Source organism: Oncorhynchus nerka, unplaced genomic scaffold (assembly GCF_034236695.1).
Source record: "Oncorhynchus nerka isolate Pitt River unplaced genomic scaffold, Oner_Uvic_2.0 unplaced_scaffold_1904, whole genome shotgun sequence".
Classification (NCBI taxonomy): domain Eukaryota; kingdom Metazoa; phylum Chordata; class Actinopteri; order Salmoniformes; family Salmonidae; genus Oncorhynchus; species Oncorhynchus nerka.
In genome coordinates, this window is record NW_027039420.1 from 1,596 (window position 1) to 29,385 (window position 27,790).

General features: G+C 42.1%; 1 long non-coding RNA gene and 1 pseudogene across 1 annotated transcript; both read left to right on the top strand.

Moving 5' to 3' along the window:
• The first annotated feature begins 2,235 nt into the window (after positions 1-2,235).
• Positions 2,236-9,016, top strand: LOC115124845 (uncharacterized). The gene is made up of 3 exons (XR_003862862.2): positions 2,236-2,266; positions 2,786-2,888; positions 8,951-9,016. It is a non-coding gene; the product is annotated as an uncharacterized LOC115124845 (long non-coding RNA).
• On the top strand, positions 9,017-26,821 carry LOC135567634 (acyl-CoA Delta-6 desaturase-like; annotated as a pseudogene).
• Positions 26,822-27,790: the final 969 nt, after the last annotated feature.

Here is a 27,790-nt window from a genome sequence, read left to right on the forward strand (position 1 = left end):
GAAATTGCCAAGAAACTGAAGATCTCGTACCACGCTGTGTACTACTCCCTTCACAGAACAGCGCAAACTGTCTCTAACCAGAAGAGAAAGAGGAGTGGGAGGCCCCGGTGCACAATTGAGCAAGAGGACAAGTACTGTACATTAGAGTGTCTAGTTTGAAAAACAGATTCCTCACAAGTCCTCAACTGGCAGCTTCATTAAATAGTACCCGCAAAACACCAGCCTCAACGGCGAAGAGGCAACTCAGGGATGCTGGCCTCCTAGGCAGAGTTGCAAAGAAAAAGCCATATCTCAGACTGGCCAATAAAAGATTAAGATGGGCAAAAGAACACAGACACTGGACAGTGGAAATCTGCCTAGAAGGCCAGCATCCCTGAGTCGCCTCTTCAAAAATTCTAAAAACCTGTTTTTGCTTTGTCATTATGGAATATTGTGTGTAGATTGATGAGATACATTCACAGTGTGATTTCAACAGTTTACATTTTTTTGCGTCAAATTACCTCAATATTGTCTTTTGTTTCATTTATATAAGAACATTCCGATCTTATTTAGCATTATCTAGTCCAAATGTGGCATGTTTCCAGTATTTTAATCAGTTTGCATCACTTTCAAATGGGGGACTTTTTATTTTGAAGGAAAACCGCAAACTCCACTATTGTTGCTAATCCTGATTATGGCTAACTTCACATAGGTGTGAATGCCGAGGTCAGTTTCTTCCACTGAGGTATAATAAGAGCTGGAGACGGCAAACAAGATGTCAGGGAGCAGGGTGACTATTCATCACCTTAACCAAAAACATGGCAGAGATCGTCCGGGTTGGGCCTGGGTAGACCGTCATTGTAAATAAGAATTTGTTCTAACCTGAATTGCCTAGTTAAATAAAAGGTAAAAAATATTTTTTTAAATCACAATATTGGTATTAACAATCTGGATGTCACCTTGATAGTCTACTGTTCAATGGTAGGAGCAACTTTGTGCAAGTTTGTGCAAGTTTAGCCAATATCAAAGTGATAAACAGTTATTGTGACTAGCATTTCACTACACCTGCAATAACATCTGTATGTTTATTTATTTAACTAGGTAAGTCAGTTAAGAACAAATTCTTATTTTCAATGATGGCCTAGGAACAGTGGATTAACTGCCTGTTCAGGGGTAGAACACCAGATTAGTACCTTGCCAGCTCGGGGGTTTGACCTTGCAACATTCTGGTTGCTGCTCTGGTTGCTGCTCTAATGTTCTAACCACTAAGCTACCCTGCCGCCCCAGGTGAGCATTAACATTTGATTTGATTGCAGTCATTTTCACCCCCCCCAAAAATGTAGCAACTACACCATTAAAATCTAAATGTTTTATTTATTTGTCAACAAAAAAAAGACAAATGACTCCCTTCAAAAAGGAATGATTATGAACCCTGTCACCTGTTGATAATGGGTGTCACTAGAAAGCCGAACACAGCCACAAAGTAAGAAATGGGCTACGTCATAAAAAGAGAATGAAAACCAAACCGTTTTGGTCTTCATTTGAGTTAGGTTTAGAAGAAGGTTAGCGGTGTGTTTAGGTTTAAAAAATCAGATTTTAAGAAGATAAAACTGTAGAAATGAGCTGGGTTTATTACTTTGTTGCTGTGGTAACTAGTGATGACCCTGATAATGCCTCCAAATATTTTGTGTTGAACAGGGAATTTACGGTTTTGGGACAAAGACAGCTACTGTTCCCTGATTGGTTACTTTGAAAAATTCGACGTCAAGTGTCAAATTTGTGGTTTGAGGTGTAGAGGCGGAGTTTATTATAGACGAAACCTGCCCCTCCTACCTGTGTGACGGTCCTCTCTCTCTCTTCATCTCTCTCTCTCTCGCTGTCTCTCTCTCCCTCTCTGTAATGCAAAACTCATCTCTGGAAAAGAAGAGGAACATCACAACATGGAAACACTAATGACGACGAATAGAAGCCCCAAATAGCTCGATTTATGTTATGTGCTTTCATAATCATTGCCATTTATACATACATTGCGATTTTGACATTCGGGGTGTGTTAATGTTTATTTTTAATTTTTTAACACGACACAACTCATTACTTGCCCCCACGTTTTCATTTATACGATGTGTAAATTCTACAGTTGAATTTGGAATATTTTGTATTCTCCATATTAGTAGCCTACTGATGATTTGATTGGATATATGATCAGAAAGAACTGGAGTGTATTTTTATGAATAAGAAGAAGAGAGGAAAAGAGGAAAGAGAGAGGATTGCACATCTGGAAATGTTGGTGAGTGCAGCTATTCTATTCATTCTGTATCCACATCATCGTTGTATAATTGCGTTATATTGTTGATCACAATACAGCCTGATTTAATGTAATGTCATGTAGCCTGGGGATTTCTGTAAGGGTTGACATGACTATTGGATTTTATCATGTGTCATTATACAGACATTAAAATGAAACACTCATAAAGGTTTGCACTGTGTGTCATATAAAACTCGGGAAACATATGCGGAACAGAAGAGAGTCCATGCCCACACAATGGCGCATCTCCGTATTCTTTATTATTTATTGATGAGAACATTTCAATGCTCTTTGTCTCTATTCTAATAAAGTGTTACAAATAAACATCGTGGTAAATCGCATCGATGCTCAACAGATTAGAAAATAAACTCCATACAGAATGCTACAGGTTTTCGTTATTAGATATTTTGAGCAACATTTTTAATGGTTTCGATGTTGGTAGAAAAGGAACTCCACAGAATTACAGGACCCAGACTGGCTGACATTCTTGCGCCTCTACAGGTATTCGTCATTCGATATTTTCAGCAACTGAATTGAACAACACATTTTGTTGTACAACGCTGTCTGGAAAACATCTCCCTTCCCTCTGGCAGAAGAATCGCAGGTTAGCGTTTTCATCATGAATCTTGTTCTGGAGGCAGAATGGTCACTAGCTGGCACAGCCAAAGTCATACAGTCAATCAGATTTAAACCTAACCTTAACCACACTGATAACGTTAATGCCTAACCCCAAATGTGACACACCATCTGGATTGATATCTTAGGTCTTTATGTAGTGTTGTGTTGTCTCTCTTTATGTAGTGTTGTGTTGTCTCTCTTTGTGTAGTGTTGTCTCTCTTTATGTAGTGGTGTCTCTCTTTATGTAGTGTTGTGTTGTCTCTCTTTATGTAGTGTTGTGTTGTCTCTCTTTATGTAGTGTTGTGTTGTCTCTCTTTATGTAGTGTTGTGTTGTCTCTCTTTATGTAGTGTTGTCTCTCTTTATGTAGTGTTGTGTTGTCTCTCTTTATGTAGTGTTGTGTTGTCTCTCTTTGTGTAGTGTTGTGTTGTCTCTCTTTATGTAGTGTTGTCTCTCTTTATGTAGTGTGTTGTCTCTCTTTATGTAGTGTTGTGTTGTCTCTCTTTATGTAGTGTTGTGTTGTCTCTCTTTATGTTGTCTCTCTTTATGTAGTTGTCTCTCTTTATGTAGTGTTGTCTCTCTTTATGTAGTGTTGTCTCTTTATGTAGTGTTGTGTTGTCTCTCTTTATGTAGTGTTGTGTTGTCTCTCTTTATGTAGTGTTGTGTTGTCTCTCTTTATGTAGTGTTGTTTTCTCTCTTTATGTAGTGTTGTGTTGTCTCTCTTTATGTAGTGTTGTGTTGTCTCTCTTTATGTAGTGTTGTGTTGTCTCTCTTTATGTAGTGTTGTGTTGTCTCTCTTTATGTAGTGTTGTCTCTCTTTATGTAGTGTTGTGTTGTCTCTCTTTATGTAGTGTTGTGTTGTCTCTCTTTATGTAGTGTTGTGTTGTCTCTCTTTATGTAGTGTTGTGTTGTCTCTCTTTATGTAGTGTTGTGTTGTCTCTCTTTATGTAGTGGTGTCTCTCTTTTATGTAGTGTAGGTTGTCTCTCTTTATGTAGTGTTGTGGTGTCTCTCTTTATGTAGTTTGTCTCTCTTTATGTAGTGTTGTGTTGTCTCTTTATCAGTGTTGTGCTTGTTGTGTTGTCTCTCTTTATGTAGTGTTGTGGTGTCTCTCTTTATGTTGTGTTGTCTCTCTTTATGTAGTGTTGTGTCTCTCTTTTGTGTTGTCTCTCTTTATGTAGTGTAGTGTTGTCTCTCTTTATATAGTGTTGTGTTGTCTCTCTTTATGTAGTGTTGTCTCTCTTTATGTAGTGTTGTATTGTCTCTCTTTGTGTAGTGTTGTGTTGTCTCTTTATGTAGTGTTGTCTCTCTTTATGTGGTGTTGTGTTGTCTCTCTTGTTGTAGTGTTGTGTTGTCTCTCTTTATGTAGTGTTGTGTTGTCTCTCTTTATGTAGTGTTGTGTTGTCTCTCTCTTTAGTGTAGTGTTGTCTCTCTTTAGTGTTGTGTTGTCTCTCTTTATTGTGTTGTCTCTCTTTATGTAGTGTTGTGTTGTCTCTTTATGTAGTGTTGTGTTGTCTCTCTTTATGTAGTGTTGTCTCTCTTTATGTTGTGTTGTCTCTCTTTATGTAGTGTTGTGTTGTCTCTCTTTATGTAGTGTTGTGGTGTCTCTCTTTATGTAGTGTTGTGTTGTCTCTCTTATGTAGTGTTGTGTTGTCTCTCTTTATGTAGTGTTGTTGTCTCTCTTTATGTTGTGTTGTCTCTCTTATGTAGTGTTGTGGTCTCTCTTTATGTTGTGTTGTCTCTCTTTATGTAGTGTAGTGTTGTCTCTCTTTATGTAGTGTTGTGTTGTCTCTCTTTATGTAGTGTTGTGTTGTCTCTCTTTGTGTAGTGTTGTGTTGTCTCTCTTATGTAGTGTTGTATTTGTCTCTCTCTTTATGTAGTGTTGTTGTGTTGTCTCTCTTTATGTAGTGTTGTGTTGTCTCTCTTTATGTAGTGTTGTGTTGTCTCTCTTTATGTAGTGTTGTGTTGTCTCTCTTTATGTAGTGTTGTGTTGTCTCTCTTTGTTGTGTTGTCTTTATGTAGTTGTCTCTTTTTATGTAGTGTTGTGTTGTCTCTCTCTTTATGTAGTGTTGTGTTGTCTCTCTTTATGTAGTGTTGTGTTGTCTCTCTTTATGTAGTGTTGTGTTGTCTCTCTTTATGTAGTGTTGTGTTGTCTCTCTTTATGTAGTGTTGTTTTGTCTCTCTTTATGTAGTGTTGTGTTGTCTCTTTATGTGTTAGTGTTGTCTCTCTTATGTAGTGTTGTCTCTCTTTATGTTGTGTTGTCTCTCTTTGTAGTGTTGTGTTGTCTCTCTTTATGTAGTGTTGTGTTGTCTCTCTTTATGTAGTGTTGTGTTGTCTCTCTTTATGTAGTGTTGTGGTTTCTCTTTATGTAGTGTTGTGTTGTCTCTCTTTATGTAGTGTTGTGTTGTCTCTCTTTATGTTGGTGTGTTGTCTCTCTTTATGTTGTGTTGTCTCTCTTTATGTTGTGTTGTGTTGTCTCTTTATGTAGTGTTGTATTTGTCTCTCTTTATGTAGTGTTGTGTTGTCTCTCTTTATGTAGTGTTGTGTTGTCTCTCTTTATGTAGTGTTGTGTTGTCTCTCTTTATGTAGTGTTGTGTTGTCTCTCTTTATGTAGTGTTGTGTTGTCTCTCTTTATGTAGTGTTGTGTTGTCTCTCTTTATGTAGTGTTGTGTTGTCTCTCTTTATGTAGTGTTGTGTTGTCTCTCTTTATGTAGTGTTGTGTTGTCTCTCTTTATGTAGTGTTGTGTTGTCTCTCTTTAGTGTAGTGTTGTGTTGTCTCTCTTTATGTGGGTTTGTCTCTCTTTATGTAGTGTTGTGTTGTCTCTCTTTATGTAGTGTTGTGTTGTCTCTCTTTATGTAGTGTTGTGTTGTCTCTCTTTATGTAGTGTTGTGTTGTCTCTCTTTATGTAGTGTTGTCTCTCTTTATGTAGTGTTGTGTTGTCTCTCTTTATGTTGTGTTGTCTCTCTTTATGTAGTGTTGTGGTGTCTCTCTTTATGTGTTGTGTTGTCTCTCTTTATGTAGTGTTGTGTTGTCTCTCTTTATGTAGTGTTGTGTGTCTCTCTTTATGTAGTGTTGTCTCTCTTTATGTAGTGTTGTGGTGTCTCTCTTTATGTAGTGTTGTCTCTCTTTATGTAGTGTTGTCTCTCTTTATGTAGTGTTGTGTTGTCTCTCTTTATGTAGTGTTGTGTTTGTGTCTCTTTATGTGTTGTCTCTCTTTATGTTGTGTTGTCTCTCTTTATGTAGTGTTGTGGTGTCTCTCTTTATGTAGTGTTGTGTTGTCTCTCTTTATGTAGTGTTGTCTCTCTTTATGTAGTGTTGTTGTCTCTCTTTATGTAGTGTGTGTAGTGTTGTCTCTCTTTATGTTGTGTTGTCTCTCTTTATGTAGTCTTGTCTCTCTTTATGTAGTGTTGTGTTGTCTCTCTTTATGTAGTGTTGTGTTGTCTCTCTTTATGTAGTGTTGTGTTGTCTCTCTTTATGTAGTGTTGTGTTGTCTCTCTTTATGTAGTGTTGTGTTGTCTCTCTTTATGTAGTGTTGTCTCTCTTTATGTAGTGTTGTGTTGTCTCTCTTTATGTAGTGTGTTGTCTCTCTTTATGTAGTGTTGTGTTGTCTCTCTTTATGTAGTGTTGTCTTAGGTCTCTCTTTATGTAGTGTTGTGTTGTCTCTTTATGTAGTGTTGTGTTGTCTCTCTTTATGTAGTGTTGTGTTGTCTCTCTTTATGTAGTGTTGTGTTGTCTCTCTTTATGTAGTGTTGTGTTGTCTCTCTTTATGTAGTGTTGTGTTGTCTCTCTTTATGTAGTGTTGTGTTGTCTCTCTTTATGTAGTTGTGTAGTGTTGTCTCTCTTTATGTAGTGTTGTGTTGTCTCTCTTTATGTAGTGTTGTGTTGTCTCTCTTTATGTAGTGTTGTGTTGTCTCTCTTTATGTAGTGTTGTCTCTCTTTATGTAGTGTTGTCTCTCTTTATGTAGTGTTGTGTTGTCTCTCTTGTCGTGATGTGTGTTTTGTCCTATATTTATTTGATGTATATTTATGTTTAATCCCAGCTCCCGTCCCCGCAGGAGACCTTTTGCCTTTTGGTAGAACATCATTGTAGATAAAAATATGTTCTTGCCTAGTTAAATAAAGGTTAAATAAATACATATGTAGTAACATTTTAAATTGTGTTTTTTACATAGGATAAAAGTAGAGACTCAGAGATAGAAAATTGTATATCATACACTACAGTTTAGGAACAATGGGAAAGTAATTCTGCTTTGAAAGTTGATAAACTTGTAACCCCACTTTTGAGAGAATGGCCTTTGAATGTTTTGGTACACCTACTGGAGAGCTCTTCTTTGTCTACACCCATTCAGCACCATTCACACCCTCTTAAGCCTTAGCCCCACCCCATCTCTTTAAGGATTCACACCTGAGGCCATGTGTCACGTTCTTCATAACGAGGAGATGAATACATTCTTCTTTATTTCAATGAAGAACACTAAACAAACTAACAAAATAACAAACGAACGTGAAGCTATATAGAACGAAAGTGCTGACATGCAACTACACGTAGACAATAACCCACAAAACCAAAATGGAAAATGGCAACCTAAATAGGATCCCCAATCAGAGACAACGATAAACAGCTGTCTCTGATGGTGAACCAATTCAGGCCACCATAGACCTACATATACCTAGACATACCAAAACCTCATAGAATTACAAAAAACCCTAGACAAGGCAAAAACACACATACCACCCTCGTCACACCCTGACCTAACCAAAATAATAAAGACAACAAAGATAACTAAGGTCAGGGCGTGACAGTACCCCCCCCAAAGGTGCGGACTCCCGGCCGCAAACCTAAAGCTATATGGGAGGGTCTGGGTGGGGATCTGGGCGCCGCCCCCCTTCTTTACCCTGAGTCCGCTCTTGTAGCATAGACCAGTGGATCATCGTCGGAGGCTCTGGACTGCGGATCCTCGCCGTAGGCCCCGGGCTGGGGACCCTCGCTGCTTGGTACTGTCTGGACTGGCGGGGCCGCACTGTAGGCCTGGTGCGTGGTGCCGGCACTGGTGGTACCGGGCTGGGGACACACACCTCAGGGCGAGTGCGGGGAGGAGGAACAGGACGTACTGGGCTCTGGGGATGCATTGGAAATCCAGAACATTGAGCTGGCTCAATACGTCCTGGCTGGATGCCCTGGAGACATCGTGTGAATCTCTGCATAACACGGTGCCTGACTAGTTACACGCTCCCCACGGTAAGCACGAAGAGTTGGCTCAGGTCTACCACCTGACTCATGCAATCTCCTCGTGTGTCCCCCCCCCAGACACATCTAGCTAAGTGGATGAGTCACTATTGTCTAGACATGTTCATGAAATACAATAGATGGCCGTAATCACCCCCCCAGACACACCAGGTGAACTTGATGTTTAGACATGTAGCTAGCTAGCTAAACAATGAACCGGCATAATCCCAACTACCACCAATACAAACATTGTCATAGCTGTAGTATGAATCTGCAGGCAGCCAAAGCTAACCAACTAGGTTCAATGTTAGCTAGTTAGCTAATATTAGGCTATAACTAGCATGGTAAAGGAGTTTCTGATTCGAAGAATGTTACTACACGTAACGTTAGCTAGCAAGCCAGCCGGCTAACGTTCGCTAGCTAGCTAACAGTATGCTTTAACTTGCAATGAAAATGACTTTTTGACCAAATATGGTATCTGAAAATGAAGCTAAACTCACCTGTATGCATGGATTTTTGAATAATTAAAAAAAAAAGATCATCAAATGACTGTGACGTGCGTCAAGCTTCCTGAAACGGGTCACAAATCAAGTCTGTTTGTTTTTTAAAAAAAAATTACAATATAGCAAATTTTGAATTCTGGTCCATCTAGTGGAAATCTCTCAGATCTGCCTCCAGGACAAGACTCATCCCAATAAACATCAAACTGTAGAAGAGTCACACCATTTCACCACGTAGGTGTGACTTGACTCAGACAGCATGATCTGATTCTGATTCCATTCCCTGACTTCCTCTCTGTACGTTGCATTTGACTGGTCCTCAGTGTGTTTCAGTTGGACAGACTGGACAGAGCGCAGCCGACACAGCGACGGTGTGAGTGGAGCAGAGAACCGAGGATGGGGGCGGAGGTCAGCAGACGGAGTCAAGCGAGCCGGCCAAGGGTGACGGGGTTGGGCCCGGTGGAGGGCGGGTGGCAGTGCAGTCTACACCTGGGAAGAGGTTCAGAGGCACTGCCACAGAGCGACCAGTGGTTGGTCATCGACAGGAAGGTCTATAATATTACCCAGTGGGCGAAGAGACACCCGGGGGGCATCAGGGTCATCAGTCACTTTGCTGGAGAAGATGCCACGGTCAGTAGCCTAACTATGGAAGTTGTTGGTGAAATGTTCTCAAGTTATTCCAGGAAGACTGTTGCAAATGTTATAATGTTGTAGGTATGACATATTACACTAGTTGTTAGTGGATCGTACATTATCATAATGACATATTACACTAGTTGTTAGTGGATCGTACATTATGACTCTGTGACATATTACAGTAGTTGTTAGTGGATCGTACATTATGACTCTATGACATATTACAGTAGTTGTTAGTGGATCGTACATTATCATAATGACATATTACACTAGTTGTTAGTGGATCGTACATTATGACTCTGACATATTACACTAGTTGTTAGTGGATCGTACATTATGACTCTATGACATATTCCACTAGTTGTTAGTGAATCGTACATTATGACTATGACATATTACACTAGTTGTTAGTGGACCGTACATTATGACTCTATTACATATTACACTAGTTGTTAGTGGACCGTACATTATGACTCTATTACATATTACACTAGTTGTTAGTGGATCGTACATTATGACTCTATTACATATGACAGTAGTTGTTAGTGGATCGTACATTATGACTCTATTACATATCACACTAGTTGTTAGTGGATCGTACATTATGACTCTATTACATATTACACTAGTTGTTAGTGGATCGTACATTACGACTCTATGACATATTACACTAGTTGTTAGTGGATCGTACATTATGACTCTATGACATATTCCGCTAGTTGTTAGTGGATTGTACATTATGACTCTATGACATATTACAGTAGTTGTTAGTGGATCGTACATTATGACTCTATGACATATTACAGTAGTTGTTAGTGGATCGTACATTATGACTCTATGACATATTACACTAGTTGTTAGTGGATCGTACATTGTGACTCTATTACATATCACACTAGTTGTTAGTGGATCGTACATTATGACTATTACATATCACACTACACTTAATATCACGATAATCTCTTAACCATGAATGAATCATCATTATTTTTTACATAAGAGACATACACTGAGTGCAAAAAACATTAGGAGCACCTTCCTAATATTGAGTTGCACCCGCCTTTGCCCTCAGAACAGCCTCAATTCGTCCTGGGAACAGACTCTAAAAAGGTGTCGCAGGCTTGTTGAAAGCCTTCCACAGGGATGCTGGCCCATTTTGACTTCCATTCTTCCCACAGTTGTGTCAAGTTGGCTGGATGTCCTTTTGAGTGGTGGACCATTCTTGATACACACGGGAAACTGTTGAGCGTGAAAAACCCAGCAGTGTTGCAGTTCTTGAAGACAAACCGGTGCGCCTGGAACAATACAATACCCCGTTCAAAAGCATTTCAATCTTTTGTCCTCTGAAAGGCACACAATCCATGTCTCAATTGTCTCAAGGCAACAAAAAAAAAATCCTTCTTTATCCTGTCTCCTTCATCAGGTGACATCAATAAGAGATCACCTGGATTCACCTGGTCAGTCTATATCATGGAAAGACTTCTTCATGTTTTGTACACTCACTATTTTTACTGAGAAGACATGTGTATGTATTTCTCTTAAACAACATAGATGAATCTATGTCTCTAATTTCTAGGAAGCATTTTCCGCATTCCATCCTGATCCGAATTTTGTCAGGAAGTTTCTGAAGCTGTTGCTGATTGGAGAGCTGGCACCGACAGAGCCCAGCCAGGACCATGGGAAAAATGTGAGGAGGCCAATCTTTATCTCTCTCCCTCTACAGCATCACACCCATAACATACATCGTTGTAGGCTACATAATGAAACAGCATCTCTCCCTCTGACACAGCACCCACTCTAACATACTGTAGGTTTAGGTAGGGACCCGGGGACCAACGTGAGGCCTGTCTTTCTCTGGCTGATAGGGAATTACATGCATCTCAGACTGAATGCTGTACAGAATGATACTTTCTACAATGTGTCAGAGTGTGGTAAGAGCAGGTGTGATGTGGATGGAGATATTTAGACAAGATTTACCTCCTAGAAAAGTAGTCTGTCATCTACTATAACTAGGGCACATTATACCAGCCTGTCTATGTGGCCAGATGCCCCTTTAACTAGATCACATTATACCAGCCTGTCTATGTGCCCAGATGCCCCTATAACTAGATCACATTATACCAGCCTGTCTATGTGCCCAGATGCCCCTATAACTAGATCACATTATACCATCCTGTCTATATGCCCAGATGCCCCTAAAACTAGATCACATTATACCAGCCTGTCTATGAGCCCAGATGCCCTAAAACTAGATCACATTATACCAGCCTGTCTATGTGCCCAGATGCCCCTATAACTAGATCACATTATACCAGCCTGTCTATGTGCCCAGATGCCCCTATAACTAGATCACATTGTACCAGCCTGTTTATATGCCCAGATTCCCCTATAACTAGATCACATTATACCAGCCTGTCTATATGCCCAGATTCCCTCCTGTCCTAATCAGGAGTATTACATCTTATCCTGGTTCTCTTCAGCTTTCTGTTACTTCTATTTCCTTACCCTTCTTCTTCCTCTTCTTCTCTACAGGTTTCTCTTCTCAATTTACACTGTCCTTCTCCTCTCCTGTCCTCTCCACTCCCTCTCCTGTCCTCTCCACTCCCTCTCCTGTCCTCTTCCTCCTCTCCACTCCCTCTCCTGTCCTTATCCCTCTCCTGTCCTCTTCCTCCTCTCTACTCCCTCTCCTGTCCTTCTCCCTCTCCTGTCCTCTTCCTCCTCTCCACTCCCTCTCCTGTCCTTCTCCCTCTCCTGTCCTCTTCCTCCTCTCCACTCCCTCTCCTGTCCTTCTCCCTCTCCTGTCTACTCCCTCTCCTGTCCTTCTCCCTCTCCTGTCCTCTTCCTCCTCTCCACTCCCTCTCCTGTCCTCTTCCTCTCCCTCCTCTCCACTCCCTCTCCTGTCCTCTTCCTCACTCCCTCTCCTGTCCTTCTCCCTCTCCTGTCCTCTTCCTCCTCTCCACTCCCTCTCCTGTCCTTATCCCTCTCCTGTCCTCTTCCTCCTCTCCACTCCCTCTCCTGTCCTCTTCCTCCTCTCCACTCCCTCTCCTGTCCTTCTCCCTCTCCTGTCCTCTTCCTCCTCTCCACTCCCTCTCCTGTCCTCTTCCTCCTCTCCACTCCCTCTCCTGTCCTTCTCCCTCTCCTGTCCTCTTCCTCCTCTCCACTCCCTCTCCTGTCCTTATCCCTCTCCTGTCCTCTTCCTCCTCTCCACCCTCTCCTGTCCTTATCCCTCTCCTGTCTTATCTTATCCTCTTCCTCCCCTCCACTCCCTCAATTCTCATCTCTCTGCCATCATACACCTTCCTCCAGGTTCATCTACTTTGCTCACTGTTAGTCTTTCTGTAATTCCAAGCATCCTATCACCTCGCCTCCTCAAATCAAGGACAGAGTAATTGAGACCCCTTACTTCATACGTCTAAATTGATTGATTGATTAATTGATTGATTAATTGATTATTGATCACCTCTAATCCATACAGGCAGCACTGGTGCAGGACTTCCGGGCCTTGCGCCACCGTGTGGAGAGTGAGGGTCTGCTCCGTGCCCGTCCCCTCTTCTTCAGCCTCTACCTGGGCCACATCCTGCTACTAGAGGCCCTGGCTTTGGGCCTGCTCTGGGTCTGGGGGAGCAGCTGGAGCCTCACACTGCTCTGTTCCCTCATGCTGGCCACGTCTCAGGTACCATTACAGTATTATTAGGGATTACAAGAAGATAGTTGACAGGCAGATCCAAAGGTCAGGCAAAAGGATCTAAGGTTAGGGTTAAGATTAAGGTTATGGTTAGGTTTAGGATTAAGGTTATAATTAGAGGATTAGGTTAGGGTTGGGATTAAGGTTAGGTTTAGGATTAAGGTTAGAATTAGAGGATTAGGTTAGGGTTAGGATTAAGGTTAGGCATGAGGTTCAAAGGTTAGGGTTAAGTGTCATGTTGTATAAAGGATTGGAGACAGGCGCAGGAATACGTAATAGGGGTTTTAATACTCCACCCAGAATATACAACATGCCATGAAAAGGCACAGGGACAAAGCCCAGAACAAACACATATACAAAAACACAGGGATGTAACCAGAACAAACACGTATACAAAAACACAGGGATGTAACCAGAACAAAAGAGCGAGGTTAAACCTCTAATAAATACATGGGACGAGACCCGGAATAACGAGTACACAACAATACACGGGACGAGACCCGGAATAACGAGTACACAACAATACACGGGACGAGACCCGGAATAACGAGTACACAGCAATACACGGGACAAGACCCGTAATAAAGAGTACACAACAATACACGGGACGAGACCCGTAATAAAGAGTACACAACAATACACGGGACGAGACCCGTAATAAAGAGTACACAACAATACACGGGACGAGACCCGGGATAACGAGTACACAACAATACACGGGACGAGACCCGGAATAACGAGTACACAACAATACACGGGACAAGACCCGTAATAAAGAGTACACAACAATACACGGGACGAGACCCGTAATAAAGAGTACACAACAATACACGGGACGAGACCCGTAATAAAGAGTACACAACAATACACGGGACGAGACCCGTAATAAAGAGTACACAACAATACACGGGACGAGACCCGGGATAACGAGTACACAACAATACACGGGACGAGACCCGTAATAAAGAGTACACAACAATACACGGGACGAGACCCGTAATAAAGAGTACACAACAATACACGGGACGAGACCCGTAATAAAGAGTACACAACAATACACAGGACGAGACCCGGGATAACGAGTACACAACAATACACGGGACGAGACCCGGGATAACGAGTACACAACAATACACGGTGCGAGACCCGGGATAACGAGTACACAACAATACACGGTGCGAGACCCGGGATAACGAGTACACAACAATACACGGTGCGAGACCCGTAATAAAGAGTACACAACAATACACGGTGCGAGACCCGGGATAACGAGTACACAACAATACACGGTGTGAGACCCGGGATAAAGAGTACACAACAATACACGGTGCGAGACCCGTAATAAAGAGTACACAACAATACACGGACGAGACCGGGATAACGAGTACACAACAATACACGGGACAAGACCCGTAATAAAGAGTACACAACAATACACGGGACATACTAATCAGGGGGAATGGGAATCAGGTGTGGGTCATGAGACAAGACAGTCCGGGGTTGTTGGTAATCATCCAGTTCAGTGACGACTAGAAGGCCAGTGACGTAGACCTCCGGAGCTGGTTATGAGCAGCAGTACCGGGGGAATCCGTGACATTAAGGTTAGGGGATTAGGTTAAGGTTAGGGTTAGGGTTAATGTTAGGGGATTAGGTTAGGGGATTAGGTTAGGGTTAAGGTTAGGGGATTAGGTTAGGTTAGGGTTAAGGTTAGGGTTAAGGTTAGGGGATTAGGTTAAGGTTAGGGGATTAGGTTAAGGTTAGGGTTAAGGTTAGGGGATGAGGTTAGGGGATTAGGTTAGGGGATTAGGTTAAGGTTAGGGTTAAGGTTAGGGTGTTAGGTTAGGTTAGGGTTAAGGTTAGGGTTAAGGTTCGGGGATTAGGTTAGGGTTAAGGTTAGAGGATTAGGTTAGGGTTAAGGTTAGGGGATTAGGTTAGGGTTAAGGTTAGGGTTAAGGTTAGGGGATTAGGTTAGGGTTAAGGTTAGGGGATTAGGTTAGGGTTACCGTTAGGGTTAAGGGTTAGGGTTAGGGTTAGGGGATGAGGTGAGGATTAATGTTAAGGTCAGACACCATTCAAAATCTGCCTTTCTTTCTCCCTCTCAGGCCCAGGCTAGCTGGCTGCAGCATGACTTCGGCCACCTGTCAGTCTGCAAGAAATCCAGTTGGAATCACGTACTGCAAAAGTTTGTAATTGGACACCTAAAGGTAGGCTACTGGACAATGGTTGGACATTTGACAATACTGTTTCTTTAGGCGGATCTTCTGCTACTCTTTGGATAAGTTAACCGGACACAGTTTAAACCTAGTTCTAGACTGAAAACCATGCTCAATGGATAATCAGCTTTGAAAGAACATTTTACTCCAGGACTATGTTAAGTCTTTGTTCAGGAAACTGTCCCTTTCACTTTCCTACAGAACTAAGAACAGATATAGCCCTTGGTTCACTCCAGACTTGACTGCCCTTGACCAGCACAAAAACATTCTGTGGCGGACTGCAATAGCATTGAATAGTCCCCGCGATATGCAACTGTTCAGGGAAGTCAGGAACCAATACACACAGTCAGTAAGCTAGTAAGGCTAGCTTTTTCAAACAGAAATTTGCAACCTGTAGCTCTAACTCCAAAATGTTTTGGGACACTGTAAAGTCCATGGAGAACAAGAGCACCTCCTCCCAGCTGCCCGTTGCACCAAGGCTAGGCGACACGGTCACCACCGATAAATCCATGATAATCGAAAATTTCAATAAGCATTTCTCTACAGCTTTCCTCCTGGCTACCCCAACCCCGGCCAACAGCTCCGCACCCCTCGCAGCTACTTGCCCGAGCTTCTCCTTCAGCTTCTCCTTCACCCAAATCCAGATCGTAGATGTTCTAAAAGAGCTGCAAAACCTGGACCCGTACATATCAGCTGGGCTAGACAATCTGGACCCTCTCTTTCTAAATGTATCCGCCGCCATTGTTGCAACCCCTATTACCAATCTGTTCATCTCTTTCGTATCATCTGAGATCCCTAAAGATTGGAAAGCTGCTGCGGTCATCCCCCTCTTGAAAGGGGGAGACACTCTAGACCCAAACTGTTACAGACCTATATCCATCCTGCCCTGCCTTTCTAAAGTCTTCGAAAGCCAAGTTAATAAACAGATCACTGACCATTTCGAATCCCACCGTACCTTCTCCACTATGCAATCCGATTTCCGAGCTGGTCACAGGTGCACCTCAGCCACGCTCAAGGTCCTAAACGATAGCATAACCGCCATCGATAAAAGACAGTACTGTGCAGCCGTCTTCATTGACCTTGCCAAGGCTTTCGAATCTGTCAATCACCATATTCTTATTGGCAGACTCAATAGCCTTGGTTTCTCAAATGACTGCCTTGCCTGTTTCACCAAATACTTCGCAGATAGAGTTCTGTGTGTAAAATCGGAGGGCCTGTTGTCCGGACCTCTGGCAGTCTCTATGGGGGTGCCACAGGGTTCAATTCTCGGGCCGACACTTTTCTCTATATATCAACGATGTCGCTCTTGCTGCGGGTGATTCCCTGATCCACCTCTACGCAGACGACACCATTCTGTATACATCTGGTCCTTCTTTGGACACTGTGTTAAATAACCTCCAAACGAGCTTCAATGCCATACAGCACTCCTTCCGTGGCTTCCAACTGCTCTTAAACGCTAGCAAAACCAAATGCATGCTTTTCAACCGTTCGCTGCCCGCACCCGCCTGCCCGACTAGCATCACTACTCTGGACGGTTCTAACCTAGAATTCGTGGACAACTACAAATACCTAGGTGTCTGGCTAGACTGTAAACTCTCCTTCCAGACTCATATCAAACATCTCCAATCCAAAATCAAATCTAGAATCGGCTTTCTATTTCGCAACAAAGCCTCGTTTGTAAAACTAACTATCCTACTGATCCTCGACTTCGCCGATGTCATCTACAAAATAGCTTCCAATACTCTACTCAGCAAATTGGATGCAGTCTATCACAGTGCCATCCGTTTTGTTACCAAAGCGTCTTATACCACCCACCACTGCGACCTGTATGCTCTAGTCGGCTGGCCCTCGCTACATAATTGTCGCCAGACCCACTGGCTCAGGTCATCTACAAGTCCATGCTAGGTAAAGCTTTGCACTGGTCACGATAACAACACCCACCCTTAGCACGCTCTCCAGCAGGTATATCTCACTGGTCATCCCCAAAGCCAACACCTCATTTGGCCGCCTTTCCTTCCAGTTCTCTGCTGCCAGTGACTGGAACTAATTGCAAAAATCGCTGAAGCTGGAGACTTACATTTCCCTCACTAACTTTAAACATCAGCTATCTGAGCAGCTTACCGATCACTGCAGCTGTACATAGTCCATCTGTAAATAGCCCACACAATCTACCTCATCCCCATATTGTTTGTATTTACTTTGCTGCTCTTTTGCACATCAATAGCACTACTCACACACCAACATCTGCTCATCATCATCTGCTCATCTATCACTACAGTGTTAATCTGCTAAATTGTAATTACTTTGCTACTTTGGCCTATTTATTGCCATACCTCCTCATGCCATTTGCACACAGTGTATATAGACTTTCATTTTGTTTCTATTGTGTTATTGACTGTACGTTTGTTTATTCCATGTGTAACTCTGTGTTGTTGTTTCTGTCACACTGCTTTTCTTTATCTTGGCCAGGTCGCAGTTGTAAGTGAGAACTTGTGGATAACTAGCCTACCTCGTTAAATAAAGGTGAAATTAAAAATAAATAAAACATAAAAAATAAAAAAAGAGCATTGTTACGTTTCAAAGTTCACTGCTATACATTAACCGTATTTCGTGTAGTGTCCAACAGGTGTAAGTTACAGTAAGTGTAATTGTGTGTACCATTAATAAGTAACAGTAGCTGTGTGTTTTCAGGGTGCCTCTGCTAACTGGTGGAACCATCGTCACTTCCAGCACCACGCTAAGCCCAACGTGTTTAGTAAAGATCCTGATGTCAACTCACTGCATGTCTTCGTCCTGGGAGACAAACAGCCTGTAGAGGTAGTTATCACTATAATATATTTGTGATTCCTGCCCCAACAGGACTCACAACCTTAGTGCTTTATGACCCATCTGACTTCCTGTCATATTTGAATAATAATCTAAATAACCAGTGGTGGAAAAAGTACCCAATTGTACTACGTGAATAAAAGTATAGAAAGTTACTTAAGTAAAAGTGAACCCAGTAAAATACTACTTCAGTAAAAGTCTACAAGTATTTGGGTAAAAATATACTTAAGTATGAAAAGTAAAATTAAAAAATAATTTCAAATTCCCTATATAAAGTAAACCAGATGGCACCATTTTCTTGTTTTGAAAATGTATGGATAGCCAGGGGCACACACACACATCATTTACAGTGAGTCAGCTAGATCAGAGACAGTAGGGATGACCATGTGTTCTCATGACAAGTGTGTGAATTGGACCATTTTCCTCTCCTGCTACGCATTCAAAATGTAACTAGTATTTTTGGGTGTCATGGAAAATGTACGGAGTAAGAAGTATATTAATTTCATCAGGAATGTAGTGAAGTAAAAGTAAAAGTAGTCCAAAATATAAATAGTAAAGTAAAGTACAGATACCCCCGAAAAAACTACTCTGAAAGTTAGATCCATCTGTCTCCTTGTCTCTGTCTATTGCAGTATGGTATAAAGAAGTTGAAGTACATGCCCTACCATCACCAACACCAGTACTTCTTCCTCAGTAAGTTGCTGAACACGTTTAATGGATTTCTGTATAGAATCACATCAACTTCAATTGAACAGGTAAAAGACAGACCACTGTATGTAATACCAATATTATCCCTCTGTGTTCCAGTTGGACCTCCACTACTTATTCCAGTGTATTTCCACATCCAGATATTGCGGACCATGTTTTTACGACAGGACTGGGTGGTGAGATTTCATACTAACTAAATGTAGACTTAATCCTCTTCATTCCCATCTGGAACATAAGGGCTTCCATGAGAGAGTAATGATATGATGTTTAGGACCTTGAGCGTGGCTGAGGTGCACCACTAACACTGACTGTACCATCAGAACTTCCTAATCAACAGTGATAATTGTTGCTTTGCTAGGAACCCCAGATGTGGTCATGTCTGTCCGTAATACCAATCTTTGTCTCCTGTGAAGGATCTGGCGTGGTCGATGAGTTTCTACCTTCGCATCTTCTGCTGTTACTATCCCTTCTTTGGTTTCTTTGGCTCAGTAGCATTGATCAGCTTCGTCAGGTAAAGTATGAACTGAGAGGGAGCTCAAAGATGAATTAATGAATTCATTCACTGTTTCGGTAACTCACTCACTCATTCGCTGATTCATTAAATTGTATTCAAATTATCTACAGCGGGGCTCTCCAACCCTGTTCCTAGAGAGCAACCCTCATGTACAGTGGCTTGCGAAAGTATTCACCCCCTTGGCATTTTTCATATTTTGTTGCCTTACAACCTGGAATTAAAATATAATTTTGGGGGGTTTGTATCATTTGATTTACACAACACCACTTTGAAGATGCAAAATATTTTATATTGCGAAACAAACAAGAAATAAGACAAAAAAAACAGAAAACTTGATTGTGCATAAGTATTCACCCCCCCAAAGCCAATGCTTTGTAGAGCCGCCTTTTGCAGCAATTACAGCTGCAAGTCTCTTGGGGTATGTTTCTATAATCTTGGCACATCTACTCACTGTGATTTTTGCTCATTTTTCAAGGCAAAACTGCTCCAGCTCCTTCAAGTTGGTTGGGTTCCGCTGTTGTACAGCAATCTTTCAGTCATACCACATATTCTCAATTGGATTGAGGTCTGGACTTTGACTAGGCCATTCCAAGACATGTAAATGTTTCCCCTTAAACCACTCGAGTGTTGCTTTAGCAGTATGCTTAGGGTCATTGTCCTGCTGGAAGGTGAACCTCCGTCCCCGTCTAAAATCTCTGGAAGACTGAAACAGATTTCCCTCAAGACTTTCCCTGTATTTAGTGCTATCCATCATTCCTTCAATTTGGACCAGTTTCCCAGTCCCTGCCGATGAAAAACATCCCCACAGCTTGATGCTGCCACCACCATGCTTCACTGTGTGGGATGGTGTTCTCATGGTGATGAGAGGTGTTGGGTTTGTGCCAGACATAGCATTTTCCTTGATGGCCAAAAGGCTAAATTTTAGTCTTATCTGACCAGAGTACTTGCATATGTTTGGGGAGTCTCCCACATGCCTTTTGGCAAACACCAAATGTGTTTGCTTATTGTTTTATTTAAGCAATGGCTTTTTTCTGGGCACTCTTCAGTAAAGCCCAGCTATGTGGAGTGTACGGCTTAAAGTGGTCCTATGGACAGATACTCCAATCTCCTCTGTGGAGCTTTGCAACTCCTTCAGGGTTATCTTTGGTCTCTTTGTTGCCTCTCTGATTAATGCCCTCCATGCCTGGTCCGTGAGTTTTGGTGGACAGCCCTCTCTTGGCAGGTTTGTTGTGGTGCCATATTCTTTCCATGTTTTAATAATGTATTTAATGGTGCTCCGTGGGGTGTTTAAAGTTTCTGATATGTTTTTATAACCCAACCCTGATCTGTACTTCTCCACAACTTTGTCCCTGACCTGTATGGAGAGCTCCTTGGTCTTCATGGTGCCCCTTGCTTGGTGGTGTTGCAGACTCTGGGGCCTTTCAGAACAGGTGTATATATACTGAGATCATGTGACACTTAGATTGTACACAGGTGGACTTTATTCAACTAATTATGTGACTTCTGAAGGTAATTGGCTGCACCAGATCTTATTGTGGGGCTTCATAGCCCCTAAGGGGGGAAAACATACTGTATACATACATATGCACGTACCACTTTACTGTTTTGTATGTTTTTGAATTCTTTGAAACAAGTAATTCTTTAAATTTCACTTCACCAATTTGGACCATTTCGTATATGTCCATTACATGAAATGCAAATAAAAATCTATTTAAATGACAGGTTGTAATGCAACAAAATAGGAAAAATGCCAAGGGGGATGAATACTTTTGTTCCTTGAGAGCTACCCTCCTGTAGGTTTAACTCCAACCCTGTTCCTGGAGAGCTACCCTCCTGTAGGTTTTAACTCCAATCCTGTTCCTGGAGAGCTACCCTCCTGTAGGTTTAACTCCAACCCTGTTCCTGGAGAGCTACCCTCCTGTAGGTTTAACTCCAACCCTGTTCCTGGAGAGCTACCCTCCTGTAGGTTTAACTCTAACCCTGTTCCTGGAGAGCTACCCTCCTGTAGGTTTAACTCCAACCCTGTTCCTGGAGAGCTACCCTCCTATAGGTTTTAACTCCAACCCTGTTCCTGGAGAGCTACCCTCCTGTAGGTTTAACTCCAACCCTGTTCCTTCAGAGATACCCTCCTGTAGGTTTTCACTCCAACCCTGTTCCTGGAGAGATACCCTCCTGTAGGTTTTCACTCCAACCCTGTTCCTGAAGAGATACTGTCCTGTTTTCACTCCAACCCTAAACTAGCACACCTGATTCTAATAATTAAGGGTTGGAGTTAAAACCTACCGGAGGGTATCTCTCCAGGAACAGGGTTGGAGTTAAACCTACAGGAGGGTATCTCTGCAGGAACAGGGTTGGAGTTAAACCTACAGGAGGGTCTCTCTCAAGGAACAGGGTTCTTAAAGTATTATAAAACAACACAATGATGTGCGTGATGTAATAATGTAATATAATATTGTGGCTGAATAATTATATTGTGAATATTGTACTGTATATATAGGTTTTTGAAAGCCACTGGTTTGTATGGGTGACCCAGATGAATCACCTTCCTATGGAGATGGATCACGAGCGACAACAGGACTGGCTCACCATGCAGGTAACATGTCATTACTAGACACCAGGACTGGCTCACCATGCAGGTAACATGTCATCATTACTAGACACCAGGACTGGCTCACCATGCAGGTAACATGTCATCATTACTAGACACCAGGACTGGCTCACCATGCAGGTAACATGTCATTACTAGACACCAGGACTGGCTCACCATGCAGGTAACATGTCATCATTACTAGACACCAGGACTGGCTCACCATGCAGGTAACATGTCATCATTACTAGACACCAGGACTGGCTCACCATGCAGGTAACATGTCATCATTACTAGACACCAGGACTGGCTCACCATGCAGGTAACATGTCATCATTACTAGACACCAGGACTGGCTCACCATGCAGGTAACATGTCATCATTACTAGACACCAGGACTGGCTCACCATGCAGGTAACATGTCATCATTACTAGTGATCTAGAATCAGGTCCCCCCTGTCCATACATTCAAATTCATTATAATCTTAAAAGGCTAAACTGATCTGGGAACATCAGTCCTGAGTACAGGCCCAGGAGTGTTTTCTGGGGCTGTGCCTTCTGTAGTTCTCCAGCAGAGGGAGCTGTAACGTGTCTCTTTCTCTGGTCTTAGTTGAGTGCTACTTGCAACATTGAACAGTCAACCTTCAACGACTGGTTCAGTGGACACCTCAACTTTCAGATTGAACACCAGTAAGTGAAACAAATATCTCACCTTTCTGTTGTCTGTCAAACAGTATATACTGTGTTTATATGGTCATTTATCAGGTCACTGACATACTCAAGTTATAGTTTTAGTTTAAGTTATAGTTTAAGCTTATACACTGCTCAAAAGAATAAAGGGAACACTTAAACAACACAATGTAACTCCAAGTCAATCACACTTCTGTGAAATCAAACTGTCCACTTAGGAAGCAACACTGATTGACAATAAATTTCACATGCTGTTGTGCAAATGGAATAGACAACAGGTGGAAATTATAGGCAATTAGCAAGACACCCCCAATAAAGGAGTGGTTCTGCAGGTGGTGACCACAGACCACTTCTCAGTTCCTATGCTTCCTGACTGATGTTTTGGTCACTTTTGAATGCTGGCGGTGCTTTCACTCTAGTGGTTGCATGAGACGGAGTCTACAACCCACACAAGTGGCTCAGGTAGTGCAGTTCATCCAGGATGGGACATCAATGCGAGCTGTGGCAAGAAGGTTTGCTGTGTCTGTCAGCGTAGTGTCCAGAGCATGGAGGCGCTACCAAGAGACAGGCCAGTACATCAGGAGACGTGGAGGAGGCCGTAGGAGGGCAACAACCCAGCAGCAGGACCGCTACCTCTGCCTTTGTGCGGAGGAGCAGGAGGAGCACTGCCAGAGCCCTGCAAAATGACCTCCAGCATGCCACAAATGTGCATGTGTCTGCTCAAACGGTCAGAAACAGACTCCATGAGGGTGGTATGAGGGCCCGACGTCCACAGGTGGGGGTTGTGCTTACAGCCCAACACCGTGCAGGATGTTTGGCATTTGCCAGAGAACACCAAGATTGGCAAATTCGCCACTGGCGCCCTGTGCTCTTCACAGATGAAAGCAGGTTCACACTGAGCACGTGACAGACGTGACAGAGTCTGGAGACGCCGTGGAGAACGTTCTGCTGCCTGCAACCTCCTCCAGCATGACCGGTTTGGCATTGGGTCAGTCATGGTGTGGGTTGGCATTTCTTTGGGGGGCCGCACAGCCCTCCACGTGCTCGCCAGAGGTAGCCTGAGTGCCATTAGGTACCCGACATGAGATCCTCAGACCCCTTGTGAGACCATATGCTGGTGCGGTTGGCCCTGGGTTCCTCCTAATGCAAGACAATGCTAGACCTCATGTGGCTGGAGTGTGTCAGCAGTTCCTGCAAGAGGAAGGCATTTATGCTATGGACTGGCCCGCCCGTTCCCCAGACCTGAATCCAATTGAGCACATCTGGGACATCATGTCTCGCTCCCTCCACCAAAGCCACGTTGCACCACAGACTGTCCAGGAGTTGGCGGATGCTTTAGTCCAGGACCATCCGCCACTTCATCAGGAGCATGCCCAGGCGTTGTAGGGAGGTCATACAGGCACGTGGAGGCCACACACACTACTGAGCCTCATTTTGACTTGTTTTAAGGACATTACATCAAAGTTGGATCAGCCTGTAGTGTGGTTTTCCACTTTAATTTTGAGTGTGACTCCAAATCCAGACCTCCATGGGTTGATACATTTGGTTTCAATTGATCATTTTTGTGTGATTTTGTTGTCAGCACATTCAACTATGTAAAGAAAAAAGTATTTAATAAGAATATTTCATTCATTCAGATCTAGGATGTGTTATTTTAGTGTTCCCTTTATTTTTTTGAGCAGTGTAGTTTTAGTATTCAGCTTCATTTGATCTTAAATATAACTTGTTGTTTGTACTAAATACTCTACCTCGTAATAGTGTTTAGATACAATATCGATACAACCCTACTCAGAAACGGAGGTTTCTCTGAAAAACTCTGTGTCTGCTCTCTCCCTCCCTCTCTCTCCTTCCTCCTCCCCCACTCTCTCTCTCTGCCTCTCTTTCTCTGTCTCCCCCTCTGTCTCCCAGTCTGTTTCCTACCATGCCCCGTCATAACTACCACCTGGTGGCTCCTCTGGTTCGTGCTTTGTGTGAGAAACATGGAGTTCCCTACCAGGTCAAGACTTTGCAGAAAGGCATCACTGATGTTGTCAGGTAAAGTGTTTTAATGAATACTTGTATAGTGCTATTCCTCTGGGAATAGATTGTACATCCTAAGGTGATACCTGCTGCTCTCAGTCTCCTATGTGATTTACCTGGTTCTTTATCCACCTCTGTTCTTCTCCAGGTCACTGAAGAAGTCAGGGGATCTGTGGCTGGATGCGTATCTCCATAAATAAATCCCTTCCTGACTCTGGACGGGATTTAATCCATCGCAGATTAACGACCTGCGAACAGAGAGGACATTTCCTAGACGTTTGTGTTGATAATGATCGCTGCAAACATCGTGGATGTTAGCTCAAGCGTAAATCACCTTTTTAAAAAGTCAATCACAGTGCACAGGTCTGCATGTCAAACTTGATGTCTGGTGTGAAACCTACCCCCCCCCCCCCCCTGCCATCTTAATACTGCCTACCAAACAGAGTACTCTAATGTACAGGTACTATATAGTATACTACATATAATACTACATAGTAGAGTAATAGTGTAATAAAATATTGTGTTATTTGATGATGTTGTGATGTCGCTGTTTTAACCTGGTTTGGACCCCAGGAAGAGTAGCTGTTAATGGGGATCTTAATGAATACAAATATCCTTATATTCTTATAATCTGAGTGGCCTGTCTGTGTGGTGGTGATATCACTGTGTGGTTTACATTGCTGTGCGGTATTTTCTACCATAGTATAGTGTTAACCGAGAAACATGTCTTATACACTGTAAAGATTTGCATTGTCCTTTTTTTTATTTTTTTTTATTTTATTTTTTAATACTTTATTTTATTTTTTATTATTTGAGTACAAGACTATCATGCCAGTCAACGACACGACACTTACTGTGCTGTGAATGTGAGTTGCCTTCACCGAGTTCAGGGTCGTGTTCAGTTGAGAGAAAACGTTTTGAAACAGGGAGGTATAACCTGAAATTGTCCAATAGGAATATAGAATTTTCTGTTGTCCGTTGCTAAACGTCTTGCTACAATCTGCCCCATTGAAAGAAAACGATCCTAGACTATGTGGCTGAGCTATTGCTCTGTAAAAGGTGGTTGTTAGATTACATCTGTACACTAAGGGGAGCTCTATGGAGATCGGTTGCTGCGGTTACAACATTTTGGCAGTAATATACCCCCCCCCCCTTCACCCATCGTGCCCACTCTGTCTGGACCTATTTATGGAAGCAGAAGCTAATGGAGAAGCTAATGAAGAAGCTAATAGATGGAGAAGCTAATAGGGAAGCTAATAGATGGAGAAGCTAATAGAGAAGCTAATAGATGGAGAAGCTAATGGAGAAGCTAATAGAGATGCTAATAGATGGAGAAGCTAATGGAGAAGCTAATGGAGAAACTAATAGAGAAGCTAATAGATGGAGAAGCTAATGGAGAAGCTAATGGAGAAGCTAATAGATGGAGAAGCTAATAGATGGAGAAGCTAATAGAGAAGCTAATGGAGAAGCTAATGGAGAAGCTAATGGAGAAGCTAATAGAGATGCTAATAGATGGAGAAGCTAACGGAGAAGCTAATGGAGAAGCTAATAGATGGAGAAGCTAATGGAGAAGCTAATAGACGGAGAAGCTAATAGATGGAGAAGCAAATGGATTTCTCTTCTGTAAGATCAGACCAGAATAAAACTGTTTTTTTTTCGGTTTCCCCAGACAAAAAGAAACAGGTTAATAGTGAATGATAAGGTTAGGTTAGTGATCGTACAGTTACTGTGGTGGCAGAGGTTAGTGATCGTACAGTTACTGTGGTGGCAGTGGTTAGTGATCGTACAGTTACTGTGGTGGCAGAGGTTAGTGATCGTACAGTTACTGTGGTGGCAGTGGTTAGTGATCGTACAGTTACTGTGGTGGCAGAGGTTAGTGATCGTACAGTTACTGTGGTGGCAGAGGTTAGTGATCGTACAGTTACTGTGGTGGCAGAGGTTAGTGATCAGTACAGTTACTGTGGTGGCAGAGGTTAGTGATCGTACAGTTACTGTGGTGGCAGAGGTTAGTGATCGTACAGTTACTGTGGTGGCAGAGGTTAGTGATCGTACAGTTACTGTGGTGGCAGAGGTTAGTGATCATACAGTTACTGTGGTGGCAGAGGTTGGATCTTCTCAAGGCTTAATGCTCTGTTCTGTGTTGGGGCCGTTGCTTTGTATAAAATAACTGTGGTGTAAACAATTGGATTGTTTGATCACCTCCCATTATATAAGGGACATATAGCCATTTACTCTTGGAGCTCCTTCCCTGACTGCGACCAGAGCGGGACCGACCTTGCAGCTGCTCATGTGTATTAAAGATGGAACTATTATACAAGTCAATTAGTGTCTGCCTGATCTTTTATATCAACTTTTCCCACAACAGTACTATAGAACAAATTTAACATGGAGGAAGGTCTCTACCAACTATGTTTTTATTAAGACTTTCTCTCCCAATTCTATACCACAAATTAGCTTTATTTACACAACTACATCCAATCATATCATTTAAAAAAAGACACTTGGTTAAACATTTAAAAATTAAAATAAACACAAGTTATCTACTCTCCGCTACTTCAGATTACTCTGGGTGTGTGATAACCCGTACAGTTCTCTGTGAATCATGGAACAGAGCCACAAAGATCAGTTTGAATTTCAACCTTGGGTTTATTATTGGAGGAAAAAACATGAACACAGAACAGAAATATTGGATTGGATTAATATTGTACATGTAAAGCGTACTTCATATAGACCGTGGATATGTAGCTGAATTACAGTACTGCATTTAGTAATATAGAATATGTAGCTGAATTACAGTACCGCATTTAGTAATATAGAACATGTAGCTGAATTACAGTACCGCATTTAGTAATATAGAATATGTAAGCTGAATTACAGTACCGCATTTAGTAATATAGAATATGTAAGCTGAATTACAGTACCGCATTTAGTAATATAGAACATGTAGCTGAATTACAGTACCGCATTTAGTAATATAGAATATAATGAATTACAGTAGCATTTGATGTAAGCTGAATTACAGTACCGCATTTAGTAATATATAGCTGAATATGCATTTAGTAATATAGAATATGTAAGCTGAATTACAGTACCGCATTTAGTAATATAGAACATGTAGCTGAATTACAGATATTGCATTTAGTAATATAGAACATGTAAACTGAATTAGAGTATCACATTTAGTAATATAGAATATGTAAACTGAATTACAGAAGTGTATTTAGTTGAACAGCTGCAATTATGTGTGACTGGATATGAGAATAAAATTCAGAAAACTCAAAAACG